Source organism: Musa acuminata, chromosome BXJ2-1, assembly GCF_036884655.1.
Source record: "Musa acuminata AAA Group cultivar baxijiao chromosome BXJ2-1, Cavendish_Baxijiao_AAA, whole genome shotgun sequence".
NCBI lineage: Eukaryota > Viridiplantae > Streptophyta > Magnoliopsida > Zingiberales > Musaceae > Musa > Musa acuminata.
Genome location: NC_088338.1, coordinates 26,757,109 through 26,775,613, shown reverse-complemented (window position 1 = coordinate 26,775,613; position 18,505 = coordinate 26,757,109). Strand labels below are relative to the sequence as shown.

Genomic DNA, 18,505 nt, shown 5'->3' with positions numbered 1-18,505 from the left:
AGCAAAATCACAGTTTATATGACAGCAAGGATATCTAATTTAATCAAGAAAATTTCGGCAGTATAACAGCAAGGAAATTGGTGCAAGTTGCAATTGCAGAATTATCGTCGAAAAATTTCAGCGGGTTACGATGAAAATTTGCAGCAACATAAAATCGTTTTTAGAGATGAATTTCTTAATAGATCAATCTTAGATGGAAGCCAAGATGATCTATGAAGTGTATAAGAAATTTCATTCAAAAAAGATTGCAAATAGATGGGTTAAGGCAACGATATGCAGCTGAAATTTTCTGCAGCATAGATTTTCAAGTGCAGCAGATTGGACATAAAAGATCAGTAGTTTATATTGAGAATTTTTCGATGAAACCAAAGGGAAATCTACTGTTAGGAAGTGTCAAAGATGTCATAAAAATTTCGTAGAAATTTGGATAGAAAAAGCACAGTAGCAAGATCAAACATATGGTGCTATGCGGCTTGAATTCTGCAATTCAAGTGCAGCAGATTGGACATAAAAGATCAGTAGTTTATATTAAGAATTTTTTGATGAAACCAAAGGGAAATCCACTGTTAAGAAGTGTCAAAGATTTCATAAAAATTTCGTAGAAATTTGGATAGAAAAAGCACAGTAGCAAGATCAAATAGATGGTGCTATACGGCTGGAATTCTGCAATGTATCTTTCGTCGTAGAGATGAAAACTTTGTGACGAAAAGTTTATGCAGCAATATAGGAACGATTTTTTTTTTTTTTTGATTTTCGAATAAGGATAACTAAATTGCAGCAGCAGTAAGGTAGGAAACCAGAACCTGTTGCAATTCACGGGGAGATCAAAGGATGATCCGTGGTGGTGGAGATGATGACGGAATTCGGTGATGATCTTTTAAGCAATTGTGGGAATTGCTTTGGATGGTTGTAGAGGGTTGATGGATGGCTGTGGAAGGGCAGCGAGATGCCAAGAACGCTGCTCTGATACCAGGTGTTAGAACCCTTGCAGATTCTAAACTTGGGGTTGATCTCTTTAGGGGATCGGCCTCCTTGGAACTCTGATGGGATCCGGTGCTTTAGTGCTGGCATTATCGCACCCTTTTCGCGTGCTTCGTCCCTCGCCTATGTGCACGTCGCGGCCGGCGCATCAACGTACGGAGCCTCTTACCTGTCAAGAAACCGTCGGCGCTTTCTCGAACGTTCACGAAATCCCTATTGCAAGCTCTCTCCGAGCCCTAGCCCAACGACTGCGTATCGGTCACGGCAAGCGCGCGTCGAAACCATCGGCACTTTCTAGAACGATCTCGGAATCGCTATTGCGACCCCAATCCGGAAAGCTCTCTCCGAGCCCCACGATACTGACTGCGTAGCGGTCACGGCAAATTCCGAGCCCCAAAACAATCGTCTCGGAGGTCTACGGGAGATGTTTCGTATCTCGGGACGCAAAAAGGAGTGAAGCACGAGGACTTCCCAAGGGGTCACCCATCCTAGTACTACTTTCTCCAAAGTAGGCGCTTAACTTCGGAATTCTGACTCTACGACGCTGGTCTCCTGATGTCCGTTTGGAGTTAGATAGCCTACAGTCTATTCCATTATGGGTATCCTTTCAAGGTCTTCCTCTACATCTTTGGAGTCGACGTTTTATTACAAAGTTATGCAGCACTCTGGGACAGCCACTCTACATCGACAAAGCAACAGCTGCTCAGACGAGATTAGCATTTGCACGAGCATGTGTACTGGTTTCTTCTGACGAAGACCTTCCAAATGAGGTTTTCTATCGTGATCTTGAGGGGAACACTCGGAAGGTACATGTCTCATATTCTTGGAAGCCACAACGATGTCAGCATTGCTTATCTTTTGGTCATGCAAATGGAGCTTGTCAGCAAACTCCAAAACAAATCACAAAGGTCTATCGACCACGTCAAGCGCCTCCGCAACAAAGCGAGTCTTCTCTAATGGCAGTAGCACCGATGGTGGCGAAGACTATTGAGCATTCCGACTCGCAAGGACAGCATCGTGGACAGAAGGACAAATCCAAAATTATATCTCTTCCTATAATGTCGGAACCTTCCACAACAGAGGTTTCCCTTGGTACTAGTGGATAGGAGAAACATAAGTCAGGAACTTTATCTCTTCCAATATCATTGGATCCGTCCACAATAACTCAACAAACTCAGGCCCAAACAAATCTCGCCAGCAAGGATATTCTTCCTCAACAAACTCAGGCCACAACAAACATCGCCAACAAGGATATTCTGTCTCAACAAACTCACACCCCAACAAACCTCTCTAGCCAAGCTACTCCAACAAGTACTATCCAGGAAATTGTGCTGCAACAATCTTATCATGCTTCAACAAACCCTGCCAATCAAGACCACATGATTCAAGGTATTTTAAAGTTTAAAAATCTGCAAGCTGTAGATGAAGTGGATAAATATAGAAATAAAGTCATAAAAGGTAAGGATATTGTGCGGGAGGAAAATACAAAACTGAAGGATAAGAAAAAGGATGGTACAGTCCATCCAAAGTCGTAGGATGAATACCTTACCACCTTTTCATTTCTTTATTACTGATGAAGATAACATGTTGGAATGTTCGCGGACTTAATAAGCCGAAAAAATGTCGGGAGCTCAATAGAATAATCAAGTCTGCCGCATGTGATATTGTTATTCTAGTAGAAACGAAAATTAAACAATCGCACGTTCAAGCTCAAAAGAATTTAATATGGCCGGACGCAGAACTGTTTACCAATGACTCAAATGAAACTTTTGGTAGAATATGGGTCTTATGGCATCCTAACTCTATTAATGCTTGGTTTATTTCTGCTACTGATCAATTCATTCAACTTAAGGTAGAGGACAAAAAGAATGGCTGTCAATTCAATTTCATTGGTATATATGCTTCAAATAGTATGCAAGAAAGAAATACTCTTTGGTCTGACCTGACTAATATTGCAAATGACTGTCTCAATGTACCTTGGATTGTTCTTGGAGACTTTAATACTGTTCGGTACACAAATGAAAAAGAGGGGGGTAGACAACTTTCAGAAAGTCAGCTTCAAAGTTTTAATGATTACATTGACACTGCAGCTTTGTTTGATATGAAATCTGTGGGTAATTGGCTCTCCTGGAGTAATCAAGGTGCTGCTAACAGAAAAATAATGGCTCGACTTGATAGGTGTTTGATTAATCATGAATGGTTAACAGTTTACCCAGATTCACTTCTTGAGTATGGTGCTCCTTTGTTTTCTGACCATTCTTTAATGTATATATACGTAGACAAAGCGACACCAAGAGGCAAGAAACCGTTTAGATTCTTTAACATGTGGAGTACTCATCCTCAATTTCTTGATGTTATCAGATCTGCTTGGAATGTTAATGTGCATGGATCTCCCCCTTACATTTTATGTCAAAAGCTCAAAGCCTGTAAAGCAGCACTAAAGGAGTGGAATACAAATACCTTTGGCAATATTACCACCACAGTTCAATTTTGCAGGAAGGAACTAATGTCATTGCAACATGAGCTGCAACTTCAGCCAAATGATGAGAATATTATCTACAAAGAGACAGAAGCCAGAAATAACTTCATGCAAGCCTTAAAACAGGAGGAAAGTTTTGTAAAGCAGAAGTCTCGACAGCATTGGCTTACACTAGGAGATTCCAATACTAAATTTTTCTATGCTTCAATTGCTACTCGAAGGGCTGTTAACCGTATCAGCAAATGCAGAGACAAAAATGATAATCTTATTGAGAATTTAGAAGAGGTTAAAGCACACACAGAGCAATTTTTTTATTCCTTACTCAATCAAGCTGGGAAAACTAATAACATTCATGTGGAGCCGACTAGAAAACTTGATTCGGAAGCTATTTCAATCCTCAATGCCCCAATTACTGACGACGAAATTGTATGTGTTGTCTTTAAGTCACCAAAGCACAAAAGCCCAGGTCCAGATGGATTTCCAGCTAAAGGTACCCAATGCTGGCTCTATTCATATATCACATATAACATTTGCAGATGATTTACTTATCTTTCTCCAAAATGATCCAACTTCAGTAAAGAACCTGGCTACTATTATGAATGACTTTGGTATGGTTTCTGGACTTCAGTTAAATCATGCGAAAAGTTAAGTATATATGAGCCCTTACGTTGAGAATAAGGTCTTTATTGCACAAACTTTGGGGGTTAGTGAGGGAAGCCTGCCAGTTCCTTATTTGGGTCTCCCGCTCATATCCACAGGCATTCACAAAACCCACTGTCAGCCTATCTTACAAAAAACAAAGAATAGAATTTCTTCTTGGAAAAATAGGCTTCTATCAAAAGCAGGACGACTCGAACTCATCCGTTCTGTATTGCACTCCTACTCTATATATTGGTGTAATGCATTTTTTCTGCCTGCTGGACTTCTCCAAGATATTGAACGGTTATTAATGAACTTCTTCTGGAATGGCACAAATGATAAGGCAATGCATATGGTAAATTGGGATAGCATTTGCAAACCGAAAGATGAAGGGGGGCTAAACTTGAGAAATACTAGAGATTGGAATCAAGCATGCCTGGTACAACAATTGTGGGATCTTTTGCAAAACAAATGTTCCTTATGGTCACAATGGGTTTCTGCTAGGTATCTTTCAAAGGAATCAATCTGGGAAATTTCAACAACATACCACTCTTCAGCTTGGAAAGGAATTTTAAAGGCAAGGAATTGGCTAATCAAACACATTTCTTATGCAATCTCTTCTGGAACTAGTACTAATATGTGGTACGATCCTTGGGTGAATGGGAAGAGTATATTTCAATTATATGGCGACAGAATACGAAAAGATCTTGGGGCTCCCAAAGATTGGAAGGTTTCCGAGTTCATTGCTAACGGTACCTGGTGTCTCCCTAATCCTATTTCTCCCGAAATGTTATCACTTTGGCCGACTATCATAGCTATTCCAATCAGGAACAACTCTTCAGATATACTTATTTGGCCTCATGACAATGGCAAATTTAGTGCCACATCCGTATGGAATCAAATTAGACAAAGAAATAACAAGTGGGTCCCAAGCAGTTGGACATGGAATCGATCGGGATCACAAAGACACTCCTTATGTACATGGCAGGCCCTTCTCAATAAACTACCTACAATAGACAATATGAAAAGAAGAGGTATCTATCATGTTAACCGATGCTCCCTTTGTTTGCAACAAGAAGAAACTGTTGACCACCTTTATTTTGCTTGTAATTATACAAAATGGATATGGAAGGAGATTCTCCAGCGATTTGAACTCAATAGACTGCCGCAACCAAACTTGCACCAAGAACTAGGCGACCTTATGCAATGTTTCTCAAGAAAAGGGCCACTTACATAACTGGCAAAGGTTACTTTCAGATGCGCTATTTGGTGGATGTGGAAGGAGAGATGTAATAGAATCTTTGAATGTCAACACACAAATAATGCTCAGCTCTTGAAAGAGATTATTAGAGACTCAAGATCCTGTATGGAGCATGATCTCAAAATCGAGCACTTCACCCGAAGAGAAAAAGATATTTTTATCAAATTTAATTTTGCTATTAGCTAAAGATCTTGGGAATGATGTCAAATAATGTACCCACAGGTAGTTATAGTCTACAGCATGTGTAGTCATAACTATCGCATTCGCACTATATGAGTTAATTGGCTTTGTCTATGACTTGTATAGATAAAGCTATTTGTAGAATCTTTACACATAATCAATTTACTTTTACTTACCAAAAAATAAACTTCGGAATTCTGTTGGGATCCGGTGCTTTAGTGCTGGCATTATCACACCCGTTTCGCGTGCTTCGTCCCTCGCCTATGTGCACGTCGCGGCCGGCGCATCAACGTACGGAGCCTCTTGCCCGTCAAGAAACCGTCGGTGCTTTCTCGAACGTTCATGAAACCCCTATTGCAAGCTCTCTCCGAGCCCTAGCCCAACGACTGCGTATCGGTCACGGCAAGCGCGCGTCGAAACCATCGGCACTTTCTAGAACGATCTCGGAATCGCTATTGTGACCCAAATCCGGAAAGCTCTCACCGAGCCCCATGATACTGACTGCGTAGCGGTCACGGCAAATTCCGAGACCCAAAACAATCGTCTCGAAGGTCTACGGGAGATGTTTCGTATCTCGGGACGCAAAAAGGAGTGAAACACGAGGACTTCCCAGGGGGTCACCCATCCTAGTACTACTCTCGCCTATGTGAACGTCGTGGTCGGCGCATCAACGTCCGTAGCCTCCTGCCCGTCACGAAACCATCGGCGCTTTCTCGAACGTTCACGAAATCCCTATTGCAAGCTCTCTCCGAGCCCTAGCCCAACGACTGCGTATCGGTCACGGCAAGCACGCGTCGAAACTATTGGCACTTTCTAGAACAATCTCGAAATCGCTATTGTGACCCCAATCCGGAAAGCTCTCTCCGAGCCCCACGATACTGACAGCATAGCGGTCACGGCAAATTCCGAGCCCCAAAACAATCATCTCGGAGGTCTACGGGAGATGTTTCGTATCTCGGGACGCAAAAAGGAGTGAAACACGAGGACTTCCCAGCGGGTCACCCATCCTAGTACTACTCTCTCCAAAGTCGGCTCTTAACTTCGGAGTTCTGTTGGGATCCGGTGCTTTAGTGCTGGCATTATCACACCCGTTTCGCGTGCTTCGTCCCTCGCCTATGTGCACGTCGCGGCCGGCGCATCAACGTACGGAGCCTCTTGCCCATCAAGAAACCGTCGGCGCTTTCTCGAACGTTCTTGAAATCCCTATTGGAAGCTCTCTCCGAGCCCTAGCCCAACGACTGCGTATCGGTCACGGCAAGCGCGCGTCGAAACCATCGGCACTTTCTAGAACGATCTCGGAATCACTATTGTGATCCAAATCCGGAAAGCTCTCACCGAGCCCCATGATACTGACTGCGTAGCGGTCACGGCAAATTCTGAGCCCCAAAACAATAGTCTCGAAGGCCTACGGGAGATGTTTCGTATCTCGGGATGCAAAAAGGAGTGCAACACGAGGACTTCCCAGGGGTTCACCCATCCTAGTACTACTATCTCTAAATCACGCTTAACTTCGGAGTTCTGATTGGATCCGGTGCTTTAGTGCTGGCATTATCGCACCTTTTTCGCGTGCTTCGTCCCTCGCCGATTTGTACGTCGCGGCCGGCGCATCATCGTCCGGAGCCTCTTGCCCGTCACGAAACCGTCGGCGCTTTCTCGAATGTTCACGAAATCCCTATTGTAAGCTCTCTCCGAGCCCTAGCCCAACGACTGCGTATCGGTCACGGCAAGCGCGCGTCGAAACCATCGACACTTTCTCGAATGATCTCGGAATCGTTATTGCGACCCCAATCCGGAAAGCTCTCTCCGAGCCCCACGATACTGACTGCGTAGCGGTCACGGCATATTCCGAGCCCCAAAACAACCGACTCGGAGGTCTACGGGAGATGTTGCGTATCTCGGGACGCAAAAAGGAGTGAAGCACGAGGACTTCCCAGGGGGTCACCCATCCTAGTACTACTTTCTCCAAAGTCGGCGCTTAACTTCGGAATTCTGTTAGGATCCGGTGCTTTAGTGCTGGCATTATCACACCCGTTTCACGTGCTTCGTCCCTCGCCTATGTGCACGTCGCGGCCGGCGCATCAACGTCCGTAGCCTCTTGCCCGTCACGAAATCCCTATTGCAAGCTCTCTCTGAGCCCTAGCCCAACGACTGCGTATCGGTCACGGCAAGCGCGCATCGAAACCATCGGCACTTTCTAGAATGATCTCGGAATCGCTATTGCAACCCAATCCGGAAAACTTTCTCCGAGCCCCACGATACTGACTGCGTAGCGGTCACGGCAAATTCCGAGCCCCAAAACAATCGTCTTGGAGGTCTACGGGAGATGTTTCGTACCTCGGGACGCAAAAAGGAGTGAAACACGAGGACTTCCTAGGGGGTCACCCATCCTAGTACTACTCTCTCCGAAGTCGGCGCTTAACTTCAGAGTTCTGTTGCGATCCGGTGCTTTAGTGTTGGCATTATCACACCCGTTTCGCGTGCTTCGTCCCTCGCCTATGTGCACGTCGCGGCCGGCGCATCAACGTACGGAGCCTCTTGCCTGTCAAGAAACCGTCGGCGCTTTCTCGAACGTTCACGAAATCCCTATTGCAAGCTCTCTCCGAGCCCTAGCCCAACGACTGCGTATCGGTCACGGCAAGCGCGCGTCGAAACCATCGGCACTTTCTAGAACGATCTCGGAATCGCTATTGTGACCCAAATCCGTAAGGCTCTCTCCGAGCCCCACGATACTGACAACGTAGCGGTCACGGCAAATTCCGAGCCCCAAAACAATCGTCTCGGAATCTACGGGAGATGTTTCGTATCTCGGGACGCAAAAAGGATTGAAACACGAGGACTTCCCAGGGGGTCACCCATCCTAGTACTACTCTCTCCAAAGTCGGTGCTTAACTTCGGAATTCTGTTGGGATCCGGTGCTTTAGTGCTTGCATTATCACACCCGTTTCGCGTGCTTCGTCCCTCGCCTATGTGCAAGTCGCGGCCGGCGCATCAACGTCCGGAGCCTCTTGCCCGTCACGAAACCGTCGGCGCTTTCACGAACATTCACGAAATCCCTATTGCAAGCTCTCTCCGAGCCCTAGCCCAACGACTGCGTATCGGTCACGGCAAGCGCGCGTCGAAACCATCGGCACTTTCTAGAACGATCTCAGAATCGCTATTGCGACCCCAATCCGGAAAGCTCTCTCCGAGCCCCACGATACTGACAGCGTAGCGGTCACGGCAAATTCCGAGCCCCAAAACAATCGTCTCGGAGGTCTACAGGAGATGTTTCGTATCTCGGGACGCAAAAAGAAGTGAAACACGAGGACTTCCCAGAGGGTCACCCATCCTAGTACTACTCTCTCCAAAGTCGGCGCTTAACTTCGGAATTCTGTTGGGATCCGGTGCTTTAGTGCTGGCATTATCACACCCGTTTCGCGTGCTTCGTCCCTCGCCTATGTGCACTTCGCGGCCGGCGCATCAACGTACGGAGCCTCTTGCCCGTCACAAAACCGTCGGCGCTTTCTCGAACGTTTACGAAATCCCTATTGCAAGCTCTCTCCGAGCCCTAGCCCAACGATTGCCTATCGGTCACGGCAAGCGCGCGTCGAAACTATCGGCACTTTCTAGAACAATCTCGGAATCGCTATTGTCACCCCAATCCGGAAAGCTCTCTCCTAGCCCCACGATACTGACAGCGTAGCGGTCACGGCAAATTCCGAGCCCCAAATAAATCGTCTCGGAGGTCTACGGGAGATGTTTCGTATCTCGGGACGCAAAAAGGAGTGAACACGAGGACTTCCCAGGGGGTCACCCATCCTAGTACTACTCTCTCCAAAGTCGGCGCTTAACTTCGGAGTTCTGTTGGGATCCGGTGCTTTAGTGCTGGCATTATCACACTCGTTTCGCGTGCTTCGTCCCTCGCCTATGTGCACGTCGCGGCCGGCGCATCAACGTACGGAGCCTCTTGCCCGTCAAGAAACCGTCGGCGCTTTCTCGAACGTTCACGAAATCCCTATTGCAAGCTCTCTCCAAGCCCTAGTGACACGGGAGTGTCTAATTTACTACAATCTGATTATATGAGCTTTGATTATGATCTAGTATCTTTTTCAGTCAATAATGATGCCTCATAATCTTTATCTCAGCAAACAAAAAAATGACAGCTCATCAGCATATTCTCTGCACAAAGTTAAAGCTGTTTCAAGGTGCTTTTCTTCAAGACAAAGGAATGCATTAAAGGAGTTGGTTGGCAGCTGTGAACATTTCTTCATTACCAATGAGTGCATTACCAAGGAATTTTAAAGGCAAGGAATTGGCTAATCAAACACATTTCTTATGCAATCTCTTCTGGAACTAGTACTAATATGTGGTACGATCCTTGGGTGAATGGGAAGAGTATATTTCAATTATATGGCGACAGAATACGAAAAGATCTTGGGGCTCCCAAAGATTGGAAGGTTTCCGAGTTCATTGCTAACGGTACCTGGTGTCTCCCTAATCCTATTTCTCCCGAAATGTTATCACTTTGGCCGACTATCATAGCTATTCCAATCAGGAACAACTCTTCAGATATACTTATTTGGCCTCATGACAATGGCAAATTTAGTGCCACATCCGTATGGAATCAAATTAGACAAAGAAATAACAAGTGGGTCCCAAGCAGTTGGACATGGGATCGACCGGGATTACAAAGACACTCCTTATGTACATGGCAGGCCCTTCTCAATAAACTACCTACAATAGACAATATGAAAAGAAGAGGTATCTATCATGTTAACCGATGCTCCCTTTGTTTGCAACAAGAAGAAACTGTTGACCACCTTTATTTTGCTTGTAATTATACAAAATGGATATGGAAGGAGATTCTCCAGCGATTTGAACTCAATAGACTGCCGCAACCAAACTTGCACCAAGAACTAGGCGACCTTATGCAATGTTTCTCAAGAAAATGGCCACTTACACAACTGGCAAAGGTTACTTTCAGATGCGCTATTTGGTGGATGTGGAAGGAGAGATGTAATAGAATCTTTGAATGTCAACACACAAACAATGCTCAGCTCTTGAAATAGATTATTAGAGACTCAAGATCCTGTATAGAGCATGATCTCAAAATCGAGCACTTCACCCGAAGAGAAAAAGATATTTTTATCAAATTTAATTTTGCTATTAGCTAAAGATCTTGGGAATGATGTCAAATAATGTACCCACAGGTAGTTATAGTCTACAACATGTGTAGTCATAACTATCGCATTCGCACTCTATGAGTTAATTGGCTTTGTCTATGACTTGTATAGATAAAGCTATTTGTAGAATCTTTACACATAATCAATTTACTTTTACTTATCAAAAAAAAATAAAATAGTTGGTTAGAAGCTGTAAACACTTAATTTCGAAATTCCCTATGCATGAAGGGTTGTTTCATGCACTAGTATTTATTTTGGTGTTTAGGACTTAGAAAGGACTTTAGAAAACTGAGGATATTGGCAGAAGCTCTCTTGGAGTGCTCTTTTGAATTCTGTATCTCTTGGATGGGTCCTTGAGTGGTGAGTCTTTCGCTTTCAGTTCTGTATCCTTGTTTATTATCATTAGGGTGGTGATCTTCTGTATCCCTTTTGATTTTTAAACTTGGTGGTGAGCTATATATCGTTTTATCGAAGTTTCTTCAAAAGTGCGTTCCTTGCCTTTTGTGACATTTTCTATCTGAACAACTGTTATATCGGTTTTCTATCGACATCCATACTGCATTTTTCCCTCCCCGGTATCAGTTTGGTATCAGAGCTAAAGGCTAGAGATCATGGCAAGGCGGAATGGAAAAGATTTAGTTGGTGAAGGTAGCGATCACGAAGATGACGCTGAGTCGTTGAGGCTGCAGCTACGAAAATTGCTGCGTAGCCTACAAGAAAAAAATGAGATAATCGATGAACTTCACAGTAGACATAACAAATATGAAAATGAAGCTCGAGAGTTTACTTCTGATGATGATACATTTCTTCCAAGGGAGTCGAGAAGATGTCGGAGAAGAAATGAAGTCCAAGACGAGTGGCAGAATAAATATAACCCCAGATTTGATATTCCTGAATTTGAAGGCAAAATAAATGTTGATGACTTTATCGATTGGCTTAATACAGTAGAAAGAATTTTCGATTTTCATGAACCACCGGAACAAAAGAAGGTCAAACTTGTGGCACTCAAACTCAGGCGGAATGCATCTTTTTGGTGGGAAAATCTGAAGAAACAAAGAGAACGTGAGGGGAAGAGTAAGATCGTTACATGGGAGAAAATGAAAAGGGAGCTAAAGAGAAAATATTTACCTGATAATTATAGACAAGAGATCTTTCTCAAAATACATGATTTCAAGCAAAAAGATCTTAGTGTGGAGGAGTACACTGCAGAATTTGATAATTTGATGTTAAAAGGAGAGCTTGCGGAACCGGAAGAGCAAACAATTGCAAGATATTTAGGAGGTCTGAAGTATGAGATTGCTAAAGTTGTTCAGCTACAGCCATATTGGTCTTTAAATGATGTGAGCAAGCTGGCATTAAAAGTTGAAAAGCAACAGAAGTTTGAAAAGAGTTTTCGATATAGCTCAAAAGAAGGCTACACAAAAGGAGGAAGTTCCAAGCCTACTGTCCAAAGCAAGGTGATATCGAAGGTGCAAGAAAAGGGTGAAGAATCTGCTGGCAGCAAAAAAACACCTAATTCTTCTACCCCAAGTGGCCGAAAATGCTTCAAATGTCATGGTTTTGGGCATATCGCATCAGATTGTCCAAATAGGAGGATTGTAACTTTGGTTGAAGATCATAGTGATGGAGGAGAAGATGAAACTAACAACGAACCAAAATACGATGATGATGAGGAAGAGATTACTTATGCTGATCATGGTTTGTCTATTGTATTGCAACGTAGTTTACAAGTGTCATATGTGGCCGACGATGAAAGTTGGGTGAGAAAAAATGTGTTTCACACTAAATGCACTTCTCTTGGCAAGGTGTGCTTGGTGATCATCGACAGTGGCAGTTTTGAGAACGTGGTCTCTTTGGAGATGGTGCAGAAGCTGAAGTTGGACACGATCCCTCATCCACATCCATACCAATTATGTTGGTTGCAAAAAGGAAATGACATCAAGGTAACTAAAAGATGTTTAGTTTCATTTTCTATTGGCAAGTATTATAAAGATAAAGTGTGGTGTGATATTGCCCCTATGGATGCTTGTCATTTACTATTGGGAAGACCTTGGCATTATGATAGAAGAGTGTTGTATGATGGTTATAAACATACTTATTCTTTTAAAGTGAATGAAAAGAAGATTATCTTAGCTCCATTACAACCTTCCGAAATCAGTGCGCCAAAGAAGGAAGTTAGTGCTTTTATTTCTTATAGAGAATGCAGATATGAATTGGACAAGGGCGGTCATGTTTTGGCCCTAATGGTAGTAGAGGAGAACGAACAGCATAAGGAGACACCGAAAATCATGCAACCAATCCTAGAAGAATTTCAAGATGTTATACCGGAAGAGATTCCATATGGCCTTCCACCTTTGAGAGACATTCAACATCACATTGATCTTATTCCGGGGGCTGTTCTACCTAATAAGGCTGCGTACAGAATGAGTCCTAAAGAACATGAAGAACTTAAGGCAAGTTGATGAATTAGTGAAAAAGGGGTTAATTCGGGAGAGCATGAGTCCCTGTGCAGTTCCAGCCTTGTTGGTGCCTAAGAAAGATGGTTCTTGGAGAATGTGCGTGGACAGTCGCACCATCAACAAAATCACAGTGGACTATCGCTTTCCTATTCCAAGGTTAGATGATTTACTTGATCAATTGTGTGGTGCTTATATTTTCTCTAAAATTGATTTGAGGAGTGGCTATCACCAAATAAGAATGAGGCCCGGAGATGAATGGAAAACAGCGTTTAAAACTAGAGAAGGCTTATATGAATGGTTGGTTATGCCATTTGGACTATCTAATGCTCCTAGCACATTCATGAGATTTATGAATCACATACTTAAGCCATTCATTGGAATATTTGTTGTTGTTTATTTTGACGATATATTGGTGTACAGCAAGAGTGAAGAGGAGCATATGAGTCATCTGAAAGAAATCTTTCTTATTTTGAGGCAGCAAAAACTTTATGCTAATCTAAACAAATGTGATTTCTTTACTTCTAGTGTGGTGTTTTTGGGGTATGTTGTTTCAAAAGATGGAATCATGATGGATCAAAGTAAGGTGGAAGCTATTCTCAATTGGCCAACACCTGCTTCATTACATGATGTGAGGAGTTTCCATGGCTTAACATCTTTTTATAGAAGATTCATCAAGAGTTTCAGCTCTATTGTCGCTCCAATCACCGAATGTCTGAAATGTGACAAATTCAAATGGACTAGTGAGGCTAACGATGCTTTTGAGCTTTTGAAAAGAAAGGTTACTGAGGCTCCTATCTTAGTTCTACCAAATTTTGATAATGTGTTTGAAGTTGAATGTGATACATCTAATGTGGGAATTGGTGCTGTTTTGAGTCAAGACGGAAGGCCCATTGCATTTTTTAGTGAAAAGCTAAATGATACAAGAAAGAAATACTCTACTTATGATAAGGAGTTTTATGCGATTTATCGAGCTTTGTCTCATTGGAGTCAATATCTTCTCGCCAAGCCATTTGTTCTATATTCTGATCACGAGGCATTAAAGTTCATTAATCATCAGCACAAGCTAAACAAGAGGCATGCAGCTTGGGTGGAGTTCTTACAATCTTACAACTTTACAATCAAGCACCAATCTGGTGTTCAAAATGTAGTTGCTGACGCATTGAGCAGAAAGCATTCTTTATTATCAGCAATGGAAGTCAAAGTGGTTGGATTTGAAACATTCAAAGATCTATATGAGAATGATGTGGATTTTGGCTCGATATGGCAGAATTGCAAATCAGGTTCCTTTCAACAATTTTCGATCTTTGATGGTTTTCTTTTTCGAGCTAATGCTTTATGTGTTCCAACTTGTTCTTTGATGGTTTGCTCATGACAATGGAAAATTTAGTGCCACATCCGCATGGAATCAAATTAGACAAAGAAATAACAAGTGGGTCCCAAGCAGTTGGACATGGGATCGACCGGGATCACAAAGATACTCATTATGTACATGGCAGGCCCTTCTCAATAAACTACCTACAATAGATAATATGAAAAGAAGAGGTATCTATCATGTTAACCGATGCTCCCTTTGTTTGCAACAAGAAGAAACTGTTGACCACCTTTATTTTGCTTGTAATTATACAAAATGGATATGGAAGGAGATTCTCCAGCGATTTGAACTCAATAGACTGCCGCAACCAAACTTGCACCAAGAACTAGGCGACCTTATGCAATGTTTCTCAAGAAAAGGGCCACTTACACAACTGGCAAAGGTTACTTTCAGATGCGCTATTTGGTGGATGTGGAAGGAGAGATGTAATAGAATCTTTGAATGTCAACACACAAACAATGCTCAGCTCTTGAAAGAGATTATTAGAGACTCAAGATCCTGTATGGAGCATGATCTCAAAATCGAGCACTTCACCCGAAGAGAAAAAGACATTTTTATCAAATTTAATTTTGCTATTAGCTAAAGATCTTGGGAATGACTTACCAAAAAAAAAAGATCTTGGGAATGATGTCAAATAATGTACCCACAGGTAGTTATAGTCTATAGCATGTGTAGTCATAACTATCGCATTCGCACTCTATGAGTTAATTGGCTTTGTCTATGACTTGTATAGATAAAGCTATTTGTAGAATCTTTACACATAATCAATTTACTTTTACTTACCAAAAAAAAAAACTTGTTCTTTGAGACAAGTAATTCTAGCTGAAGCTTATGGTGGTGTTTTGGGAGGACATTTCGGTAGGGACAAGACTCTAGCTCTTGTTCAATCAAATTTCTACTAGCCTAAAATGTTCAGAGATGTGGATAGACATGTGAAGCAATGCCGATTATGTCATTTGGCAAAAACAAGAAGTCAAAATTCTGGGTTGTACACTCCATTGCCAGTGCCAAATACTCCATGGGAGGATGTGAGTCTTGATTTCATTTTGGGACTGCCAAGAACTCAAAGGAACAAGGATTCTATCATGGTTGTTGTTGATAGATTTTCAAAAATGTCTCACTTTGTTCCATGCAATAAATCAAATGATGCATCTCATATTGCTGATTTATATTTTAAGGAGATTGTTAAATTGCATGGTATTCCAAGAACTATGGTGTCTGATCGAGATTCAAAATTTGTTAGTCATTTTTGGAGAACTCTTTGGAGGAAGCTGGGTACTTCTTTGAATTTCAGTAGCTCGCATCATCCACAAACCGATGGGCAAACTGAGGTAACAAACCGAAGCTTGGGAAATTTACTTAGAAGCTATGTTGGCAAGAATATTAAGCAATGGGATGTCATTCTTCCACAAATTGAGTTTGCTTACAATCGTTCTATGCATCATAGTATTAGTAAGAGTCCATTTGAGGTAGTTTATGGTGCTAATCCTGCTGGTCCTTTGGACTTAATCCCTCACTCTATAACAAAGCAATTTAGTGGAGATGCTGATGAAAGAGCTAAGCAGATAAAGAAGCTGCATGAGGGTGTGAAAGCAACCATTGAGAAGCAAAATGAGAGGTACATGCATGCTGCAAACAAACACAGAAAACATGTGGAGTTTAATGTAGGTGATTTGGTCTGGATTCATCTAAGGAAGGAGAGGTTTCCACCGGGCAAATTTGGAAAATTGAAACCAAAGGCTGATGGTCCATTCAAGGTGCTTAAGAGAATTGACAGAAATGCTTATGAGATAGAGCTACCTGAAGATTATGGAGTATCCCCAACATTTAATGTGGCTGATTTGAGTCCTTTTTATAATCATTAGATGAATCAAACGAAGACTTGAGGACAAGTCTCATTCAACAGGGGGAGATTGACACGGGAGTATCTAATTTACTACAATATGATTATATGAGCTTTCATTATGATCTAGTTTCTTTTTCAGTCAATAATGATGCCTCATAATCTTTATCTCAGCACACAAAAAAATGACAGCTCATCAGCATATTCTCTGCACAAAGTTAAAGCTGTTTCAAGGTGCTTTTCTTCAAGACAAAGGAATGCATTAAAGGAGTTGGTTGGCAGCTGTGAACATTTCTTCATTACCAATGAGTGCATTAAAATAGTTGGTTAGAAGCTGTAAACACTTAATTTCGAAATTCCCTATGCATGAAGGGTTGTTTCATGCACTAGTATTCATGCACTAGTATTTATTTTGGTGTTTAGGACATTTTGGTATTTATTTATTTAGAAAACTGAGGATATTGGCAGAAGCTCTCTTGGAGTGCTCTTTTGAACTCTGTATCTCTTGGATGCATCCTTTAGTGGTGAGTCTTTCGCTTTCAGTTCTGTATCCTTGTTTATTATCATTAGGGTGGTGATCTTCTGTATCCCTTTTGATTTTTAAACTTGGTGGTGAGCTATATATCGTTTTATCGAAGTTCCTTCAAAAGTGCGTTCCTTGCCTTTTGTGACATTTTCTATCTGAACAACTATTATATCGGTTTTCTATCGACATCTATACTGCATTTTTCCCTCCCCGGTATCAGCGCATCAACGTCCGGAGCCTCTTGCCCGTCACGAAACCGTAGGCGCTTTCTCGAACGTTCACGAAATCCCTATTGCAAGCTCTCTCCGAGCCCTAGACCAACGACTGTGTATCGGTCACGGCAAGCGCGCGTCGAAACCATCTGCACTTTCTAGAACGATCTCGGAATCGCTATTGCAACCCCAATCCGGAAAGCTCTCTCCGAGCCCCACGATACTGACTGCGTAGCAGTCACGGCAAATTCCGAGCCCCAAAACAATCGTCTCGGAGGTCTACGGGAGATGTTTCGTATCTCGGGACGCAAAAAGGAGTGCAACACGAGGAATTCCCAGGGGGCCACCCATCCTAGTACTACTCTCTCTAAATCTCGCTTAACTTCGGAGTTCTGATGGGATCCGGTGCTTTAGTGCTAGCATTATCGTACCCTTTTCGCGTGCTTCGTCCCTCGCCGATATGCACGTCGCGGTCGGCGCATCAACGTCCGGAGCCTCTTGCCTGTCCCGAAACCGTCGGCGCTTTCTCGAACGTTCACGAAATCCCTATTGCAAGCTCTCTCCGAGGCCTAGCCCAAGGACTGCGTATCGGTCACGGCAAACGCGCCTCGAAACCATCGGCACTTTCTAGAACGATCTCAGAATCGCTATTGCAACCCCAATCCGGAAAGCTTCCTCCGAGCCCCACGATACTGACTGCGTAGCGGTCACGGCAAATTCCGAGACCCAAAACAATCGTCTCGGAGGTCTACGGGAGATGTTTCGTATCTCGGGACGCAAAAATAAGTGAAACACGAGGACTTCCCAGGGGGTCACCCATCCTAGTACTACTCTCTCCAAAGTCACGCTTAACTTCGGAATTCTGATGGGATCCGGTGCTTTAGTGCTGGCATTATCGCACCCTTTTCGCGTGCTTCGTCCCTCGCCGATGTGCACGTCGCGGCCGGCGCATCAACGTCCGTAGCCTCTTGCCCGTCACGAAACCGTCGACGCTTTCTCGAACGTTCACGAAATCCCTATTGCAAGCTCTCTCCGAGGCCTAGCCCAACGACTGCGTATCGTTCACGGCAAGCGTGCGTCGAAACCATCGGCACTTTCTAGAACGATCTCGGAATCGCTATTGCGACCCCAATCCGGAAAGCTCTCTCCGAGCCCCACGATACTGACTGCGTAGCGGTCACGGCAAATTCCGAGCCCCAAAACAATCGTCTCGGAGGTCTACGGGAGATGTTTTGTATCTCGGGACGCAAAAAGGAGTGCAACACGAGGACTTCCCAGGGGGTCACCCATCCTAGTACTACTCTCTCTAAATCACGCTTAACTTCGGAGTTCTGATGGGATCCGGTGCTTTAGTGCTGGCATAATTGCACCCTTTTTGCGTGCTTCGTCCC

At 43.2% G+C, this 18,505-nt stretch overlaps 1 non-coding gene and 7 pseudogenes across 1 annotated transcript; all 8 read right to left on the bottom strand.

Annotated features, from left to right (window-relative positions):
* Positions 1 to 6,509: 6,509 nt before the first annotated feature.
* On the bottom strand, positions 6,510 to 6,630 carry LOC135604531 (5S ribosomal RNA; annotated as a pseudogene).
* A 350-nt stretch (positions 6,631 to 6,980) lies between these two features.
* On the bottom strand, positions 6,981 to 7,099 carry LOC135604653 (5S ribosomal RNA; annotated as a pseudogene).
* Positions 7,100 to 8,359: 1,260 nt separating this feature from the next.
* On the bottom strand, positions 8,360 to 8,480 carry LOC135599218 (5S ribosomal RNA; annotated as a pseudogene).
* A 350-nt stretch (positions 8,481 to 8,830) lies between these two features.
* On the bottom strand, positions 8,831 to 8,951 carry LOC135599348 (5S ribosomal RNA; annotated as a pseudogene).
* A 350-nt stretch (positions 8,952 to 9,301) lies between these two features.
* Positions 9,302 to 9,421, bottom strand: LOC135604689 (5S ribosomal RNA; annotated as a pseudogene).
* An 8,007-nt stretch (positions 9,422 to 17,428) lies between these two features.
* On the bottom strand, positions 17,429 to 17,547 carry LOC135603756 (5S ribosomal RNA; annotated as a pseudogene).
* Positions 17,548 to 17,897: 350 nt separating this feature from the next.
* On the bottom strand, positions 17,898 to 18,017 carry LOC135603656 (5S ribosomal RNA; annotated as a pseudogene).
* A 350-nt stretch (positions 18,018 to 18,367) lies between these two features.
* LOC135600725 (5S ribosomal RNA) lies at positions 18,368 to 18,486 on the bottom strand. Its single transcript, XR_010483039.1, has one exon. It is a non-coding gene; the product is annotated as a 5S ribosomal RNA (ribosomal RNA).
* Positions 18,487 to 18,505: the final 19 nt, after the last annotated feature.